Source organism: Berghia stephanieae, chromosome 2 (assembly GCF_034508935.2).
Source record: "Berghia stephanieae isolate SIO BIC M18660-M18661 chromosome 2, UCSD_Bste_1.3, whole genome shotgun sequence".
Classification (NCBI taxonomy): Eukaryota; Metazoa; Mollusca; class Gastropoda; order Nudibranchia; family Aeolidiidae; genus Berghia; species Berghia stephanieae.
The window spans coordinates 78,475,359-78,494,371 of NC_088361.1; the positions used below are offsets into that span (position 1 = coordinate 78,475,359).

Here is a 19,013-nt window from a genome sequence, read left to right on the forward strand (position 1 = left end):
GGCACTGTCAGGCTATGAGTTAAAGGCTACTTACTGTTCATGAAGACGACGGTCGTAATATTATGGAAACCTTGATTGTTCCGATAATTTTACGTCGTTGAGTAATACTGACGATGATAATCATATAACATTTTTATAGTGCAAAACGTGTACCAAGTACTGTTCATTGCCCTTTACATTCCTACACACATGTATTCACAGGACAAACACATACACACACACACACACACACATACACACACACATACACACACACACTAAGCTGTCGGTGTATCAAATTTTTAATATTCAGTCAACTATAATAAAAAAATTGATACCTGTCTTATGGAGCTAATAATAATAATAATAATAATAATAATAATAATAATAATAATAATAATAATAATAATAATAATAATAATAATAATAATAATAATAATAATAATAACAGTGATCATTCCGATCCATCGAGGTCAATGACCCGGAAATAATTCACGGTTTAAGAAGCGTGTAACAAAATGGAATTATTAATAATTGTCTACTTTCCACTACTTCCCATCAGATCTAAACTAGACCCAAATATCAGGTAGGTAAACGCTGTGTGGACATGTGAATCGGACAGGAGAGGGAGAGATATACACTTACAAAAAATCGGACTTGTTGCGGATTCAAACCCATCCCGTTCGTGTGTTTGTCAAAACTCTTGTGATTAACACTATTGCTGCCAATATTTGTAAACATAAAAAGGGATATTCTATGTTCCTGATTCTCGTATTTACAATAAATACATGTGAAATGTTTAATTCAAGCTTAATTTATATCCACTGAATGTGTCCAAAGCCGACAGAAACATGTAAATATTTCACATTATTTCGGACATCGGCTACACTATTAACGGCCATTTACACATGAGTACGGTGATTAAATGCGAGTAAGGGGCATTTTCCAAGGACTCAACTAACGCCGCACAGAGCGGGATTCGAAAACAAGAGCTTCCAATCTGAAAGCGAGTGTCATGCCACTAGACCACATAGCCGCACATAATCGTCCACATTCTGATTTAAGACGTGAGAGAACAACATAAATAGTCAACAACAACTTATCATCATCCAACACCATCTTCGTTATCATCACCTCTGCCGCTGCTGTCGTTACACTATCACGGCATTGTAATCAATTGTTATCGCATTTGTTATGAAGTAAGTGACAAGTGACAGGACTGGCGACAAAAATGTCAAAATTTGCAAATGACAACGTGTGGCCCGCCGCTTCAATTCGGTATAAATGCACGGGGGGGGGGGGGGGGGGTAAATGCTAAAAAAATGACACGTGTAGTTTGCAGTAAAAATATCATGGTCAAGTTCAAATTCAAGAGTTTATTTATTTAGGCCTTCTCTGGCCAGTAACTATCATTTTTCTCTGAATAATCATCATCATCATCAACAATAATACTAATGGTAATGATTTTGACAATAATAATAGCAATAATAATATTAATCATATAATAATAATAAATAATATATAATTAATAATAATAATAATAATAATAATAATAATAATAATAATAAATAATAATAATAATAATAATAATAATAATAATAATAATAATAATAATAATAATAATAATAATAATAATAATAATAATATAATAATAATAATAATAATAATAATAATAATAATAATAATAAATAATAATAATAATAATAATAATAATAATAATAATAATAATAAAATAATAATAATAATAATAATAATAAATAATAATAATAATAATAATAATATAATAATAATAATAATAATAATAATAATAATATAATAATATAATAATAATAATAAAATAATAATAATAATAATAATAATAATAATAATAATAATAATAATAATAAAATAATAATAATAATAATAATAATAATAATAATAATAATAATAATAATAATAATAATAATAATAATAATAATAATAATAATAATAATAATAATAATAATAATAATAATAATAATAATAATAATAATAATAATAATAATAATAATAATAATAATAATAATAATAATAATAATATAATAATAATAATAATAATAATAATAATAATAATAATAATATTAATAATAATAATTGAGAGACTATGGATTATTTTTGATGATTAATTGTTTAGAATGAGTACACTTTCTTTCAGAGCAAAAAGCTAAATTTATGTTTCCGTCCATGATTTAACTCAAAAGTCCCCGTATAATGCCAGTTTTAGCCCACGGGTCACAAATAATAATATGAGCGCATGAGTTAGAAACAATACAACTTTACAAGCATTACAGAACGTTACAAAAATTACACAACGTTACAAACATTGCACAGCGTTACAAACTTTACACAACATTACAAACATTACACAAGGTTTCAAACATAACACAAGGTTATAATCGTTAGACAACGTTACAAAAATTGTACAACGTTACAAACATTGCACAATGTTACGAACATCACACAACGTTACAGACATTACACAACATTAAATCCATTACACAACGTCACAACGAAGATACAACAAAACAACCATCACATTACATTACACCAGGATACATCGTTACAACCATAACACAACGTTACAAACATTAAACAACGTTACAACCATTTATCACACAACGTTACAAACATTACACAACGTTACAAACATTACATAACGTTACATCCATTACACAACGTCACAACCAAGATAAAACAATACAACCATCACATAACGTTACAAACATTACACAACGTTACAACCATTATTTATAGTTAAACCCATTATACAACTTACAACGTGACAACCATAACACTACGTTACAAAAAAATACACAAGGCTACACCTATTACTCAACATCACAACCATTATACAACGTCACAGACATTACACAACGTTACAACCAATACACAACGTTACAAACATTACACAACGTTACAAGCATTACACAACAATACAAACAATACACAGAGTTACAAACATTAGACAAAGTTACAATCAATACACAACGTTACAAACATTAAACAACTTTACAAACATTAAACAACGTAATATGCATTGCACAACGTTACAAATATCACACAACAATACAAACATTATACAACATTACAACCATGATACAACGTTACAACCATAATAGAACGTTGCAAAAATGCACAACGTTTCAACCATTGCACAACGTTACAAATATTACACAACGTTACAAACATTACACGACGTTACAAACATTACACAACGTTACCAACATTACACAACGTTACCAATAGTATACCAAGTTACAAGCATTACCAAACAATTCAAATATTACACAACCTTACAAACATTACAATGTTATAACCATTACACGACGTTACAAATATTACACAACGTTACAACCATTCTCCAACGTTACAAAAAATACACAAGGTTATAACCATTACACAACGTTACAACCGTTATACAATGTTACAAACATTATACAACGTCACACAGATTACACAGCGTTACAAACATTACACAACGTAACAAACATTACACAACGTTACAAATATTGCACAACGTTACAAACATTACACAACGTTACAATTTTACACGCCTCAAACATTACACACCGTTACAAACATTATACCGCGTTATAAACATTACACTACGTTACAAACATAGCACGTTACAAATATTGCTTAAGTTTTACGGCACTTTCGTAATATTAGGTCACATCAACACCAAGAGAGAGAGAGAGAGAGAGAGAGAGAGAGAGAGAGAGGGAGAGAGAGAGAGGGAGAGAGAGAGAGAGAGAGAGAGAGAGAGAGAGAAAGAGAGAGAGAGAGAGAGTAAATGGGTAGTCAACAGATTTTGAATAGATCCACAATTATCCGAGTTTACAAATGAAAGCACGCAATAAATAGTAAAGCAGATTAAAAGGCAAAGAGGAGTCCGCTTCAAATGGAACAGAAAAACAGATGTACAATGAAAATTTAGCAATGACTATGAAAAATGTTTTTTTCTCTTTTTGAGGAAAATTTTATCTAAAATCCAAGCCCTATCTCCACTGAGTAAAAATGTTTTTGAATTTTGAAAATCCATTCATAAATAAACAAGTTATACAGTTTTATAGGTGTCATTTATTTGGATGACCCGCAAAGAGGAAAAAAACGCGAACATGTGGGACGCTTTTTCGGCATTTTTTTTCGACCTTTTCTTTGTATCTTGCGTAATAAGTGGATTAAAAGATTGAAACTTGAAGAGCAAATTAGGATGGTGTTTTGTAAAATATGGGAAAAGTACTCGTCATATTCATATGAAATTTTACAACCAAAAAGAAGAAATGTTCCTGTATTACCTTGTCAGCGACAAAACCTCCACGCCCGGTAGTTTTAGAAATATTTTACTCCAAAGAGTAAAAATCTATTTTTAACGGTCTTCTGGTAATCGCACGAGTTTTGTCGCTTGAAATAATCTAAAATGACCTTTTTTCTAACTGTGTGCCAACTTTCAGTCATATTCATCGATAAACAGCGTCGTAATTAATTTTTTAAAATAGCATATACGAAACGGCTTCGTCCCATATTTTGACGCGAATTCGGGCACTTCGTGAGCGAAAAAGAGGCCCAAAGATTTGTGCGGGATAGTCATTGCTAAAATAAATTTTAACCCCAAAGTTTTATTTCAAATCCGTGTATCGACCGATTATGATCAACTCCAAATAATATAGTAGTAGTTGTAGTAGTAGTAGTAGTAGTAGTAGTAGTAGTAGTAGTAGTAGTAGTAGTAGTAGTAGTAGTAGTAGTAGTAGTAGTAGTAGTAGTAGTAGTAGTAGTAGTAGTAGTAGTAGTAGTAGTAGTAGTAGTAGTAGTAGTAGTAGTAGTAGTAGTAGTAGTAGTAGTAGTAGTAGTGGTGCTGCTTCTGCTGCTGGTGGTGGTAGTAGTAGTGTTATTTGTTGTAGTCGTGTTGGTGGTGGTATTTGTTGTAATTTTTAGTGTGGTAATTATGGTTGTAAATGTTGCTTGTGTCATCCTAATATCTGCAGCATAAAAAAAACAACAAATAAATAAAAATCAATACCTCTCCATATTGTATGCCAATGGTCCAACACCAATTATGTCAACACAATAACACAGAGGGAAAATAATAATATTTATAATCCAAATTGTAAAAAAGAAATCCAATTATTTCTAATCGAAAAAGATGGATTGCGAATTTAATTAATAACAACAACATTTAACATCCCAGTCGAATTGTCCATGGACTACATAAACTACACAATCAAAACGTTAGAATCACCACTGTTGTTTGAATATCCGACGGATATATACCTAACCTAATGTGTTCCCAAGTTGTAAACCAACTGGTTAATTAAAAAATATCAACTCAATAAATAAACATTGTATTCTGATAAATAAAAGCATACGTTTACAAATTTCAGACGATGTGTTTTTATGTGTTCCTTTTATTTGCCCCTAATAATTAAACAAAATAAGAGATAACGTATCATTATCTATATATAAGCGTATCTCTGACACACCAAGGAAATGAGCTATGATACTGATACTACTCCTCTGTGTTGTGTAAATGACGTAATAGTGGTGTAGAAAAGCGTGTTATAAGTGTGTTGTTGAGAAGCCAAAAAATATTATGACAATGATATAATAACAATAATATATCTTCCTTGCCCATAGATAAAGGAGAGAGAAAATAATGTCACCGACACGATATGATTATGAGAGGAATAGTATATTATGTCCTATACCTACTTTGAAATGTGTGTAGGTGTGTGCATGAATGGCAATGGCGACAACGAGCAAGATAACGATGCTGAGGATGATGTTGCTGGCGATGATGTTTGTGATGGTGACGAGGAGGATGGTGATGATGATGACGATGATGATGATTAATGATGGAGTGTCATGACAGTCAGTGTCCTCGCTAGTTCACGAGTGTAGCGAAAGGAGTTACTGTAGCTTACCGTGTGCCGTATGTGTGTGTGTGTGTGTGTGTGTGTGTGTGTGTGTGTGGTGTGTGTGTGTGTGTGTGTGTGTGTGTGTGTGTTAGGCCGAGCCTGCTGACTGGGAAGCTTTGGACAACATAAAATATCTTTATTTCAGCCAGCCAAGAGGTAACGGCTATCTTTTAACCATTTCTACTCTGGAAAACCATGTATTTAAAAATTTAGTTAGAAAACTTGTCATCAAATATCGATTTAAATGACCCTCATATTGGCAAAAACTCTCAAACCTGAGACTTCGCGAAGCAACATTTAACTCGTAGGGCGAGACCACGCATATGAGACATTTTTTTTCTTCAGACACAACGCTGCAACCGGCCAGGTACTCATCTTCACCGGTGAGAGGATTGAATAAAGAGCCTTTGGCCAAGGACTCAAATTTGCGCCGGATAGAGCGAGACTATCTGTTCGATAGCAAGTGCTATACTACATGACCACATGCATTAAAAAACACGAAAATAATAATATTCATAATGATAAAAATATTCCCTTTATTTTTTTTCTTTAAGGTATATTCCAAGGAAAGACTGGAAAGACCAGGCGTCCGCCGCAGAGCAGTGCCGCAAAAGTCTGAAACATTTTTAGTAGTACTCTTTTTTCGTCTCAAGAGGAAACAAGAAGTGAGACAAAATGAACTACATGATATAAGAAGATGATAAAATACGCATAATCCAACTGGGAAAATACAATGATAATGTATGAAAATGCTACTGAAATTCTCTCTAAGAGCAACATTCGAACTTCACAAGGAGAGTTCACTTATTCTTTACATGTCAAAGTAGTGGGAATCAGTAGTAATCTATAAAATTATTCACAACTTTTTAAATGTTTAAAGTTATACACGTAACCAAAGCTGTTTATTCTATCATATTGTTCATAAAGTATATTCCAAAAGAAAAAGAGAATATAATATAGTGATAAAATTTAACTACAATACATTTATGGTGCAAATTTCGATATCAGGATATTCACATCGATATCGTGACGAAAATGAACTCCAAGCATCGATGATGCAGATTTCGATATTAGGATATTCACATCGATATCGATATTTGCCGTGGACATAATGAAATCTGACATGACAACTTTAATTTTCTTTTATCAAAATCATCGCGATCTTTAATCAATAGAATTATATACGAAACCCATCATCAAGTCCATTTATAAACTATATATAAAAATTGGCTACAGTTGGTTCAGTGATAATGAGCAAAATTGTATTATAGTGAAAAACATCAACTTGCTAATTTTCCCATAATTATGTATAGATCAATCAACCAGTGAACTCGCAAGATTACAGGTTTGATAGTTTTTTGCCAAGACGAGGGTCATTTAAATCGATCGATATTTGAAGAACGCGTTTTCTGGTCAAATGTTTAAATATGTACGTATTGTTTTTTCCAGAGTACGGCAGTTAATTGGTAAAATATCCCGATTGTCTCATGTCTGCTGCAATACGCTTCACCAGTCATGATGTCACTTCCCTCGTAATGACGCATAGTAACTTAGTAACTGGCTCTAAACTATCAGAACAATGGCGGACGCCCTTATGAAATACTTCTCCGACGAGCATAAAAGTGTATCCAGAGGAGTAAAACATAATAAATATGATCATGTTTCAACTTTTATACATTTTGATCACATGAGACATTTGAAAAAGTTCTAGCTAAGCATGACGAATAAACAGTCCCAAATTTCTTTGTTTAGAACCAAGCTGCTCGTTGTTGGGCGGACATGACATCAGACTATTGAATCCTTTTGGCCACATTTGGTACTGTGGGTACATTAGTATTACTCGTCGGCGATTACCCAGGGCAGCAGCGGTCATGTAAGTTATACTAAATGGTAAGCAGTGAAATCCATTTTGGTTTTCTTCGCATAATTTCCCCTTTTTCCCCAAAGTTGTCACAGTAATGATGACATTGATGGAAAAAGAACAGAGGGGACTGGTCAAAGTGTAATGGTCCGGAACGTCAAAAGCAAACGTATGTATATTATGTGAATGTGTGCGTCTGTGTGTGTATGCGTTTGCGTGCGCGTGTGATATACAGGGATAAGGTTCGTGGGGGGGGGGGGGGGGGGGGGAAGAGGGAATTATTATTATGTTGTTCTTGTTGTTGATGATGATGATGACGATGATATGATGATGATGATGATGATGATGATGATGATGATGATGATGATGATGATGATGATGATGATGATGATGATGATGATGATGATGATGATGATGATGATGATGATGATGATGATGATGATAATAATAATAATAATAATAATAATAATAATAATAATAAATGTATATTTATATCGCGCCTATGCCGAAGCTTCGAAGCGGTTGATGATGATGATGATGATGATGATGATATTAATGATGATCATGATGATCATGATGATGATGTTGATGATCACGATGATGAGAACGTTTAAAAAGCATGCGATCATGACACAAAGATGAGGAACCCATAAAAGCTGCAAGCCCGCAATTTACAATAACTGAATCTTGCATGACCTTAAAGTGCACATTAGATCCCTTTGAATCTGCTTTGACCTTTAATTTTGAGCGCAAAAAGGGGGGGAAACGTTTTGTGAAAGTATGGCAGCCGAGTCACAACAAATCACACATTTCACTGGCAAGCATTTAAAATGACAGTAATCTTAAGCCGTTAGCTTCATCACACTGTTTTTGTTTCAAGTTTACAAGTACAAGTCATGGACATTAATCTAAATCAAGCCTGTCAAATCAAAAACTACGACTTATCAAAACCATTGACTGTGACTGTGATTGTCCGGTTTAATGACAATGTTAGATCTGGCTTTAACGGTGATTGTAATTGTCCGAAAGCGTCAGAGCACAACATAACATGTCGTTTGGGGTGTAAAACAATAATTAACAAAACAAATTACAACAATAACAACAATTAAAAACAAGACATGGACTAAATTTTTTTTTTATGAAATGATCATCTTACGTTGCCGTATTTACATTTTAAAAATGCTTTTCTGTTATTTCTTCTTGTCTCGTGTTTTGTTTTGTTTTTGTTGTTATTTAAATGGGTTTTTATTTTAGTTTTTGTTTGCTTATTTGTTGTTTTGTTATTGTTTTTTCTTTTCTTTTTTTGTGGGGGGGGGGGGGTACTTTTTGTTTGTTTTTCTCTGTTTTGGTTTTAGTTTGATTTTGTTTTTGTTTTTCACGTGTAACATTGTTTGTTGTGTGTTTTTACTATTTCATTTCGATGATGGTCTTTGTTTTAATTAGCCTTTTTGAGGGAGAGAACATCACAATCATCTGTCTTTAGTTTGACTTCTTGTCTTTGCTTTGTTTTGTTATATTATTTCTTTTATTCTTCGAGTGAGGGTGACGGAAATAGGGTGGGAGAGAAAGAATTGGCAGAGAAGAGAAGGGTTTATTCTTAGAAGTTTCGACATTTTCGAATTGAAAAAAGTCGTCGTCACTCTAATCCAGTCCATATAAATTATTCTACATTTGATCCAAAAGGCGAAGAAGCATTTATTTTGGTACTAAAGACGCCTAGAATGTGGTAGACGTCGTAAACGCCTAATGCCAACAAACCATTTTAATTATAGAAGGTACCACCTTTCCACATCGAAATATTCATAATATATCTTGGAGCTCACCAGACACTTTCACAGAAAACAAGATTGACCACATTGCCATTTCCGCCAATGGTGAAGGACAATGATAGACACACGAACATATAGAGGAGCAGATGTTGGATCAGACCACTTCTTACTTGTAACAAAACTAAGAATCAAGATAGCTGCAATGAACAATTCTAGCCCAAGGAATCAGAAACGCTTTAATGTATTAAAATGCAGAGGAAATCAGGAATCAATTTTCACTTTCTCTTTCATATAGATTTGATATACTGGCAGACTTGGAAAAAGAATCCGTGGAAAAGAACTGGGAAGTTGTAAAGCAAACATTTATAAAAACATGTGAAGACAACATAGGACCCAAAAGAAGAGAATATAAAACTTGGATCAGTCATGACAGAATAAATGCCATAGAAGAACGAAGAAAGACCAATCAGAAATAATACCAGACGAAGACAAGAATCCAGAAACAACATCTCATGAGATTCTACAACATCAGAAATTTTTAAAAAAGTAAAAAGAAGTGCCCGAAAAGACACAAGACATCTTATAAATAGAGTAGCAAATGATGCACAAGAAGGTGCTGAAAAAAAGAGACCTAAAAGAGCTCTACAGTATCACTAAACAATTATCAGGACGAATAACAAATACCAACTGACCTATCACCAACAAAAACGGGTCCAGAATGCTAAGCAAGCCAACAGACTAGCTAAATAGATGGAGGGAATATTTTAGAGAACTTTTGAACGGCATGCCTGTACAGACCTTATCAAAATAGAAGAGGGAGAGGATTAAGACATCAATTTCACTTAACGAAATAAAACATGCTATTCGACAAACCAAAAATTGAAACGCACCAGGACCAGAAGCACTAAAAGCAGATCATTTAGTAACAGCAAAAACACTCTTCAGACTTATCACAACAATTTGGGAAAGTCAGGAGATCCCATGGGATTGAAAAACTGGATACTTTGTAAAAAATACCCATGAAGGTGGTAGCTAGAGACCGTCCCAAATGGAGATTCGTGGTGGACGCCCTATGGTCCAGATGGGAGTTAAAAGGGATAAATGAAAATGAATACTCGTTGTCACGGTATTCTTTATAATTAGTTTTGAGTTAGTTAAAATTAGTAGAAAGACTAAAACTGTTGCACATGTTCCACTGACTTACCATGCTCAATGTAATTTACAAATAATCATTTACTCCCCTAATAGGCTAAAAATGTCCACTTCATAAAGTACAAGATGTCTTTTATAGGCATCCTCTTTATGTAAGAATATGTTTACAATATCCTACAAAGCCTAGAGTCGTCTATCTATTTATACCCAAGTCATGTGAGTTAATGTGAGCAGATGACCTTACCATCGGATATACCGCAGGAGCCAGAATTAAGCGAATATTGCCAGCCATCAGGCCATTGACCATACCCAGCATCGCTTGGCTTTATTACAAGGCGGGACACCGTGCTGATCGACCACCAACGTCAAAGAGTCACCCACCGTTTGGGTTTACACTTTATTGGAGACATTAATCTTGACGTTGTGGACGGCTTTGTGGTCTTATGGTTTGACACTCCCCTTCGGACAAGGAGGTTCCTGGTTTGAGTAACGTGTTATGCGACGCTAAGTTAAAGGGGGGGGGGGTCTTTTTTTAAAAAAATAACCGATATTGGGTGGTTTTAACCATTCTATAGCGTCATTGTAGGTAAAAAGACATTTTGGTGGGAAAAAATACGTTATATGTAAACTGACTGGCTGGTAGCAGTTACTGTCGAAATAAATTGTACTTGAGCTTGTCATGCGCCATGTCTCGTCCTCATGTTAAGTGTTGCTATTGGGCATAGGACCGACGTGTTCTTATATTCAGGTCTGACCACCCAAAATGTTATGGGCTCATTGTTATAATGGAAATACTCTCGATCTCAAACCAACACAAAATATTATTCATTACAACAATGTTAAATCAAGCCCATAACTCTGTTGTTATATCAGACCCGCATATCATATTATGTGCACATAGCCTTGAACACTTATAAAGCACATTCTGTGGAAATAGCGCGGTATAAATGCTCAGGTTTTAGACAAGATAAAAACCAATATAGTATATGCACAACTATCTGTTCTGTTGTACTCTGACAAAACACATTTTTAATATGTTGGCCAAGCGTTCACTTCAAATATAGGTCGCTATGTGGTCCTGTGGTATGACACTCGCCTTCGGATAGGAAGGACTTGGGTTCAAGCCCCGAGCAGCACATAGTTGAGCCCTTGGAAAAAGCCCTTTACTCACATTCTCTCACAGTACTCAGGTGTAAAATGAGTACCTGGCCGTTAAGAGCGTTGTCTCTGTCCGAACAAAACTGCAATTTCGCCTAACAGGCGGCATGTCTCGCCCTACCTGTTTAGTGTTGCTGTTGGCTTGGGACCTCTTGTATAGCGTTTTGAACACGTTTAGTGGATATTGCGCTATATAAAAGCTCAAGTTTTTTGTTGTTTTTTTTTTGTGTTTTTTTTGTTTGTTTTTTTTTTTTTGGGGGGGGGGGGATTTTTGTTGTTTTTTGTGTGCGTGTTTTTACTTCTTTGTTGTTTTTTTTTGGTTTTTGTTTTGTTTTGTTTCGTTTTTGTGGAAAACTCTCAAATTTGAGACTTCTTTATAGTAATGACCTAAAAATAGATCATGAAGGTTACAGAATAATTTCTTCATGCAGCTTGGCCTCGTTTATGCATTATTTTAAATCAAAGTTACAGTAGTATTTAACAAACCAATTAGCGAGGTGTCAAACGTGGATACATAATATTGTGCTCTCCTACTGTAAAAGGTAAACTTAACAACGCCCAACTTTTAACAGATCGTAATGTAAAAAGACATCCCGGAACAAATAAAACGGTGGGTATCCCTACACTGCTTGCTCTCCGTTCCTTCCTTATATTATTTTATTTGATTAGAGGGCTCGTCCACGCCTTCAATTGAACTTTGAACTTGGGATTGTCACAAAATTGCCCTTGTACACACCCAGTTGTAATTTCCTGTTGAAGAAAATACGGGCGCGACAAACGGTAGAAATTACTTTTCTGTCGTCTGTCTGGTTTAAAGGTAAAAGATGCACGAATTTTACTGTTTTTGTAATTTCTGAATATGGCTTTTGAGTCCAAAAAATTCTGTGTTTGGTATTTTACTCTATTTATTTTTGTTTGAAAGTCTTATATTCGTTGACAACACACCTATGTGGTCTTGTTGTATGACACTCGCTCTCGGATAGGAATGTTCGTACTCACTCGACGCATAGTTGAGTCCTTGCAAAAGACTTTACTCACATTCTCTCACCGTACTTGGGTGTAAAATGAGGAACTGGCCGTTAACAGTGTTGTCTTTGTCGGAAAAATTGTAATATCGCCTAACAGGCGTCACGTATCGTTCTATATTATGTTACGTGTTGCTGCTGGTCAGGGACCCTTTGTAAAGCGTTTTGAGCATGTTAAGTGGATATTGCTCTGATGATGATGATGATGATTATTATTATTATTATTATTATTATTTGGTTTTTTTAATTATTATTATTATTATTATTATTATTATTATTTATTATTATTATTATTATTATTATTATTATTATTATTATTATTATTATTATTATTATTATTATTATTATTATTATTATTATTATTATTATTATTATTATTATATATTATATATCATCATCATCATCATCATCATCATCATCATCATCATCATCAACAACATCATCATTGTCATCACTATTCATTTATCATCCATTCAGGCAACATTGATCCGTTATCCTCAGGTGACAATCACAATAAATGACAATATGGACTAAAGAAATACGCTGTACTCGGACAAAGAAGATTGTATTTATTTTGGCCAGAAAAACGTTTACGTAAAATCTGCCGCAATTTTTTAAAAGTACATTTAAAAAAAGAAATTGGCCAAAAACTCATCCTTCAAATGTCGATGGATTAAAATGACCATCGTCTGGTCCCAAGGTCCCAGATTTTTCCAAAATAGGGTCATTTAAATCCATCGATATTTGAAGGACGAGTTTTCTGGTCAAATCGTCAATTCGTGACTTTCTAGAGTGGAGCGGTTAACTGGTAAATAAGGAAGTCCTAGGGTTGAAAGATTTTGAAAATTTGTGGGTCTTTTTAAACAATTGACATTCGAAGGACGAGTTTTCTAGCCAAAAGTTTTTTAACGTTTTGGTTATTTTTCAGAGTACCTACGGCAGCAATATTCATGAATTAAAAAATCCCTATGTCAAAAAGTCTGAAATCTGAGCCATTTTTTAAGTCACCGATTTCAAACTTGTTGACAAGTCATCGTAATCCAACCACATCATTTCAAATAAACGTTTTCTGGCCAAAATGACAAAAATGCATTTTGTCTGTGTAGAGCAGCAGACTTCAGTCACCGCCATGGCTTCCGATAGACATGGTAGTATTAGACACAAGGTAGTATTGATTAATTAAATAACAATAGCACAGAATAACTCATGTTTTGGTTGACGCCCTCTCCAATGGGATTTTAGCATGAGTATCATTAAAACAGGCTACGCCCAAATGGCAACTCCTAGTCGCCTTGAATCAGAGAGCCATACATCAAGGGAAAATATTTAATTCAAGTTAATTCATAAGCAAGCAATGCCGTTTTCAAGTGAATCCATTTGTTTAGATTCAAAGTGAATTAATCGAATCTATATCAAATATGATTTTACGGCCACGCTAATTACACTTTACGTTTTGGTGCTGATTCAAATAAATAAATATGATCATGTTGCCGTGTCATTTTACATTTTAATTATTTTCTTTGGTTTAATATCGTTAAATCTGGTAATCAAGTTGTTACATTAATCAGAGTGGCAAGTCCACAAACAAACAAATGATATCACAATAATTTTAATTTAATGTGAAAACCACACAATGGTCTATGTTCAAATATGCAAATATTTATATATTTTTAAAAACTTTTAACTATACTTTTAGGCAAGTTGGCGGTCATTTTAGTTTTTAGATATATTATGAAGTTATAAATTTACTAGCCGGACGAAAAAAATAAGTGTAAAAGTAAAAGTCATAAATGACCCACTCAATTTCAACACTTTTATCGTATTTATTTAAATATAACCATGTAACAACGAGAATAAATTTCTTACAAACATATTAAGACTCCCAATACTTATGTGATTATTGGTATTGACCAGGACATTTTCATGAGACAGATCAGTGGAGACAACGCGAATCAAATTTTGTTTAAGTCAGAGTCAACAAAACCGCTTATACTTTCTGAGTTAAATCAGATTATATGATCTCAGGCTAGAATAAAAATCGAATCCAGCCTTGACTAAATTGACTACATCCTCTTCGCTCCCTGTAGAATGTAGGGCCTCTGCCTCTACGAGCGTCCGTCATCTGCTTCTGTCCTTGGCTTTTTTCTTGGTAGTCTCCCAGGATGAGGCCTACAATCTTCGTGTCATCAGAGAGTAAGCGCTTCCATGTCTGTTTTGGCCGCCTAACCTAACGTGTCCCCGGGAGGTTTCAATAGAGGGACTTGCCCTTGAAGTTGCTCCCTGTTCATTTCAAGGTGTGACCGACCCATCTCCATTTCCTCCTCCTAATTTGGGTGCTGATGGGTTCTTGCTTTGAGCTTTCCTATAATACCGTGTCGGCCATTTTCACGAGATCGGTGGAGACAACGCAACTTAAATTCGGTTAAGTCCGAGTAAAAATATTGGTCATATTTTCTGAGTAAAAGAGAATGGTTTAATTCTCATACACACACAAAGCGAGAGAGAGAAGAAAGAGAGAGAGAGAGAGAGAGAGAGAGAGAGAGAGAGAGAGATAGAGAGGGAGAGAGAGAGAGAGAGTAAGAAAATAAGAGAGATAGACAGGCAGAAAGAGAGAAAGGAAGAAAGAGAAAGAGAGAGAGAGACAGGAAGAAAGACAAAAAGAAGGAATGAAAGTGATAGGAAGAGAAAGATGGATACGTAGAGAGAAAGATAGATAGATAGATAGATAGATAGATAGATAGATAGATAGATAGATAGATAGATAGATAGATAGATAGATAGATAGATAGATAGATAGATAGATAGATAGATAGATAGATAGACAGATAGATAGATAGATAGATAGATAGATAGATAGATAGATAGATAGATAGATAGATAGATAGATAGATAGATAGATAGATAGATAGATAGATAGATAGATAGATAGATAGATAGATAGATAGATAGATAGATAGATAGATAGATAGATAGATAGATAGATAGATAGATAGATAGATAGATAGATAGATAGATAGATAGATAGATAGATAGATAGATAGATAGATAGATAGATAGATAGATAGATAGATAGATAGATAGATAGATAGATAGATAGATAGATAGATAGATAGATAGATAGATAGATAGATAGATAGATAGATAGATAGATAGATAGATAGATAGATAGATAGATAGATAGATAGATAGATAGATAGATAGAGAGGGGGGAGATTGAGTATACTACGTAGTGGTGTAAGTAGTATGAGCCATTCGAGTGATTGTTTACCACCACTCACGACCCTCGGGAAAAATCAATCGATTGCTTTGTTTCAATAAGGCAAGACAAGAATATTATGTTCGCATAAAATTAAGTATAAGAAGAATGTCAGATCCCAGCGTTTGGAATTTCAAATGAATTCCTAACAGCAATGCAACCTTGGAAACGCTCGTGTTTTTAATGAATTCAGAATTTCAAATAGAAGAGAACATAATCTATCTTATTATACTGCTCTAACAACTTACGTCATTATCTCTCATTGAAATAAAAACACAGTTCTGTAGTTTTCTTCAATATCCCTCTAGCCTTATTCCTTGTTTCGGCCGAACTAGACATATATTCTTATCATCATTCAATGTCATCATTGTCATCATCATCGTCATCCTCATCATCATCATCATCATCATCATCATCATCATTATCTTCTTCTTCTTCTTCTTCTTCTTCTTCTTCTTCTTCTTCTTCTTCTTCTTCTTCTTCTTCTTCTTCTTCTTCTTCTTCTTCTTCTTCTTCTTCTTCTTCTTCTTCTTCTTCTTCTTCTTCTTTTTCTTTCTGAATACCATTATCAGCAGCAGCAGCAGCAGTAGTAGTAGTAGTAGTAGTAGTAGTAGTAGTAGTAGTAGTAGTAGTAGTAGTAGTAGTAGTAGTAGCAGTAGTAGAAGTATTAGTAGTTGTAGTAGAAATAGTAGTAGTAGTAGTAGTAGTAGTAGTAGTAGTAGTAGTAGTAGTAGTAGTAGTAGTAGTAGTAGTAGTAGTAGCAGCAGTGGTAGTTGTAGTAGTAGTGGTAGTAGTAGTAGTAGTAGTAGTAGTAGTAGTAGTAGTAGTAGTAGTAGTAGTAGTAGTAGTAGTAGTGTAACGGCAGCAGCAGCAGTAGTAGTAATAGTAGTAGTAGTAGTAGTAGTAGTAGTAGTAGTAGTAGTAGTAGTAGTAGTAGTAGTAGTAGTAGTAGTAGTAGTAGTAGCAGTGGTAATAGTGGCGTGAAACAAGAATGGTCCTTGTTCCAACACTCTTTGGCATCTTCTTCCCCCTCCTGCTGCGGTATGCCATTGACCAGAGTGAAGAGAGTGTTTACATTTACACTCGGAGTAAAGGAAGCCTCTTTAACCTGACTCGACTGCGTGCCAAGATCAAAATCCGCAAGGTCCTTATCATGGGGATGTATTGGCAGACGACTCCGCTCTGGGTGCACACTTTCAGGGGACCCGTCAACAACTCGTTGATCGCATCGCTCAAGCATGCAACGAGTTTGGACTGGCAATCAGCCCCAAGAATACCACCATTATGGGCCAAGACGTCAGCAGCATCACCTGCATATCAGTCGGCGATCACACCCTGGAGGTGGTGGAAGACTTCACGAACCTGGGCTCAACCTTATCTAGCAATCGCTCACTGGACACTGAGTTGAACACTTGTATCGGCAAACAGCAACAGCAATGGCCCTCTTGGCAAAGAGGGCATGGAGCAACACCGTGCTGACCACAAACACCATGAGGACACGTTTGTGTTCTAAGCACTCCCCTCCACAGCAATGACTCATGGACTCTGTACACTCGCCAAGAGTGCAGACTCAATGCCTTCCACCTGTGCAGTCTCTGATAGATTCTAGGCATCATCGAAGACCGCATGCAAAGTATTACGCAAATTTGTCAGAAGGTCGATATGAAATTTAGCAAAACGTGCGCGCTTGTGTTTTGAAACAAGCTGTACTTGTCATATCGTATCAACTATATACCATTTGCACGCCATTAAGCTTACGTCGCTTGTTATTATTTGGAGAATGCTAACCGGAAGCTCCCTTAATAACAATCTAAATCAGGTAGTACTTTTTATTCACAAGTCTAGTTAAACTAAAAAACTGTGATTTTATTTAAATGTCAAAATATGTTTTATGAAAACAATCATGAACGATGCCGCCTCCCACCTCCCTTCGCGAAAAGATACTGAGATCAAGTCAAGAATCAGAGAGAAAGCAGAACAACAAAAACAGAAACAAGGAACTCTTACTCGACTGGAAGTGGAGGACAGCACTTGAGTTTCAAAAGCTTTTGCCGCTAAACAAGTGGTGGAGATAATGACCTCTCCTTTCCCCATTTAACCAGTTATCTGGCGTACTCTGGAAAATCTAGTATTTTTAAATGTGGCCAGAAAACTCGTCTTTCAAAAATCGATGATTAAAATGACCATCTTCTTAGCATAAACTCTCATTGACAGTCTCAAGCTTGGGACTTCGCCAAGTTGTCCCAGGTTTGAGAGTTTTTGCCAAGAAGATGGTCATTTTCATCGATCGATATTTGAAGGACGAGTTTTCTGGGCTAATATTTTTTTTTAATTACATGTTTTTCCAGAGTACGACAGTTAACAGGTTAAATATCATTATCTAATCTGTAACTTTCATGTGTCGACCCATCCCATCTCCTGTTTGAAAACAACTTGAACACTGTTAACCACACGCGCACGCACACACACACAAACACACACACACACACACACGCGCGCACAAACACACACACGCACGGTCATGTACATGGCAGTCATAAAGATAAGAATACGCTAAGATATGACCTAAAAGTACGAAAGCAGCTATTTGAGATCTAAACTAAAACTAAACCGCACACACACCGCAAGGCATAGACGCAATCCCATGCTATATGCTATTCCCACACATTTGCAACACGTTCAATTCAAAGTTTACCCAATTCAGAACATAATTCAAAATACAATTACTAATAATTAATTAACAAAAAATCAGCAAAATCATATAAATAATCATGATAACTGTTTTAAAAACAAAACAAACAAAAAACAAACAAAAAACAAAAAACCCGAAATAAATTCTTATTACTATGGATGATGATGGTGATGATGATGATGATGATG

General features: G+C 34.7%; 1 protein-coding gene across 12 annotated transcripts in view; it reads right to left on the bottom strand.

Annotated features, from left to right (window-relative positions):
* LOC144965587 (uncharacterized) overlaps positions 1-19,013 on the bottom strand; it is a 212,852-nt gene that overhangs the window by 108,552 nt on the left and 85,287 nt on the right. Inside the window, exon 1 of one of the 12 annotated variants that reach the window (XM_078901099.1) lies at positions 5,018-5,540. The exons of 10 other annotated variants lie outside the window; for them this stretch is intronic. The gene's annotated coding sequence lies outside the window, so the exon portion shown is untranslated. Of the gene's footprint in view, positions 1-5,017; positions 5,541-19,013 lie in introns of those variants that run through there. One more of the 12 variants, XM_078901104.1, reaches the window with a different exon arrangement.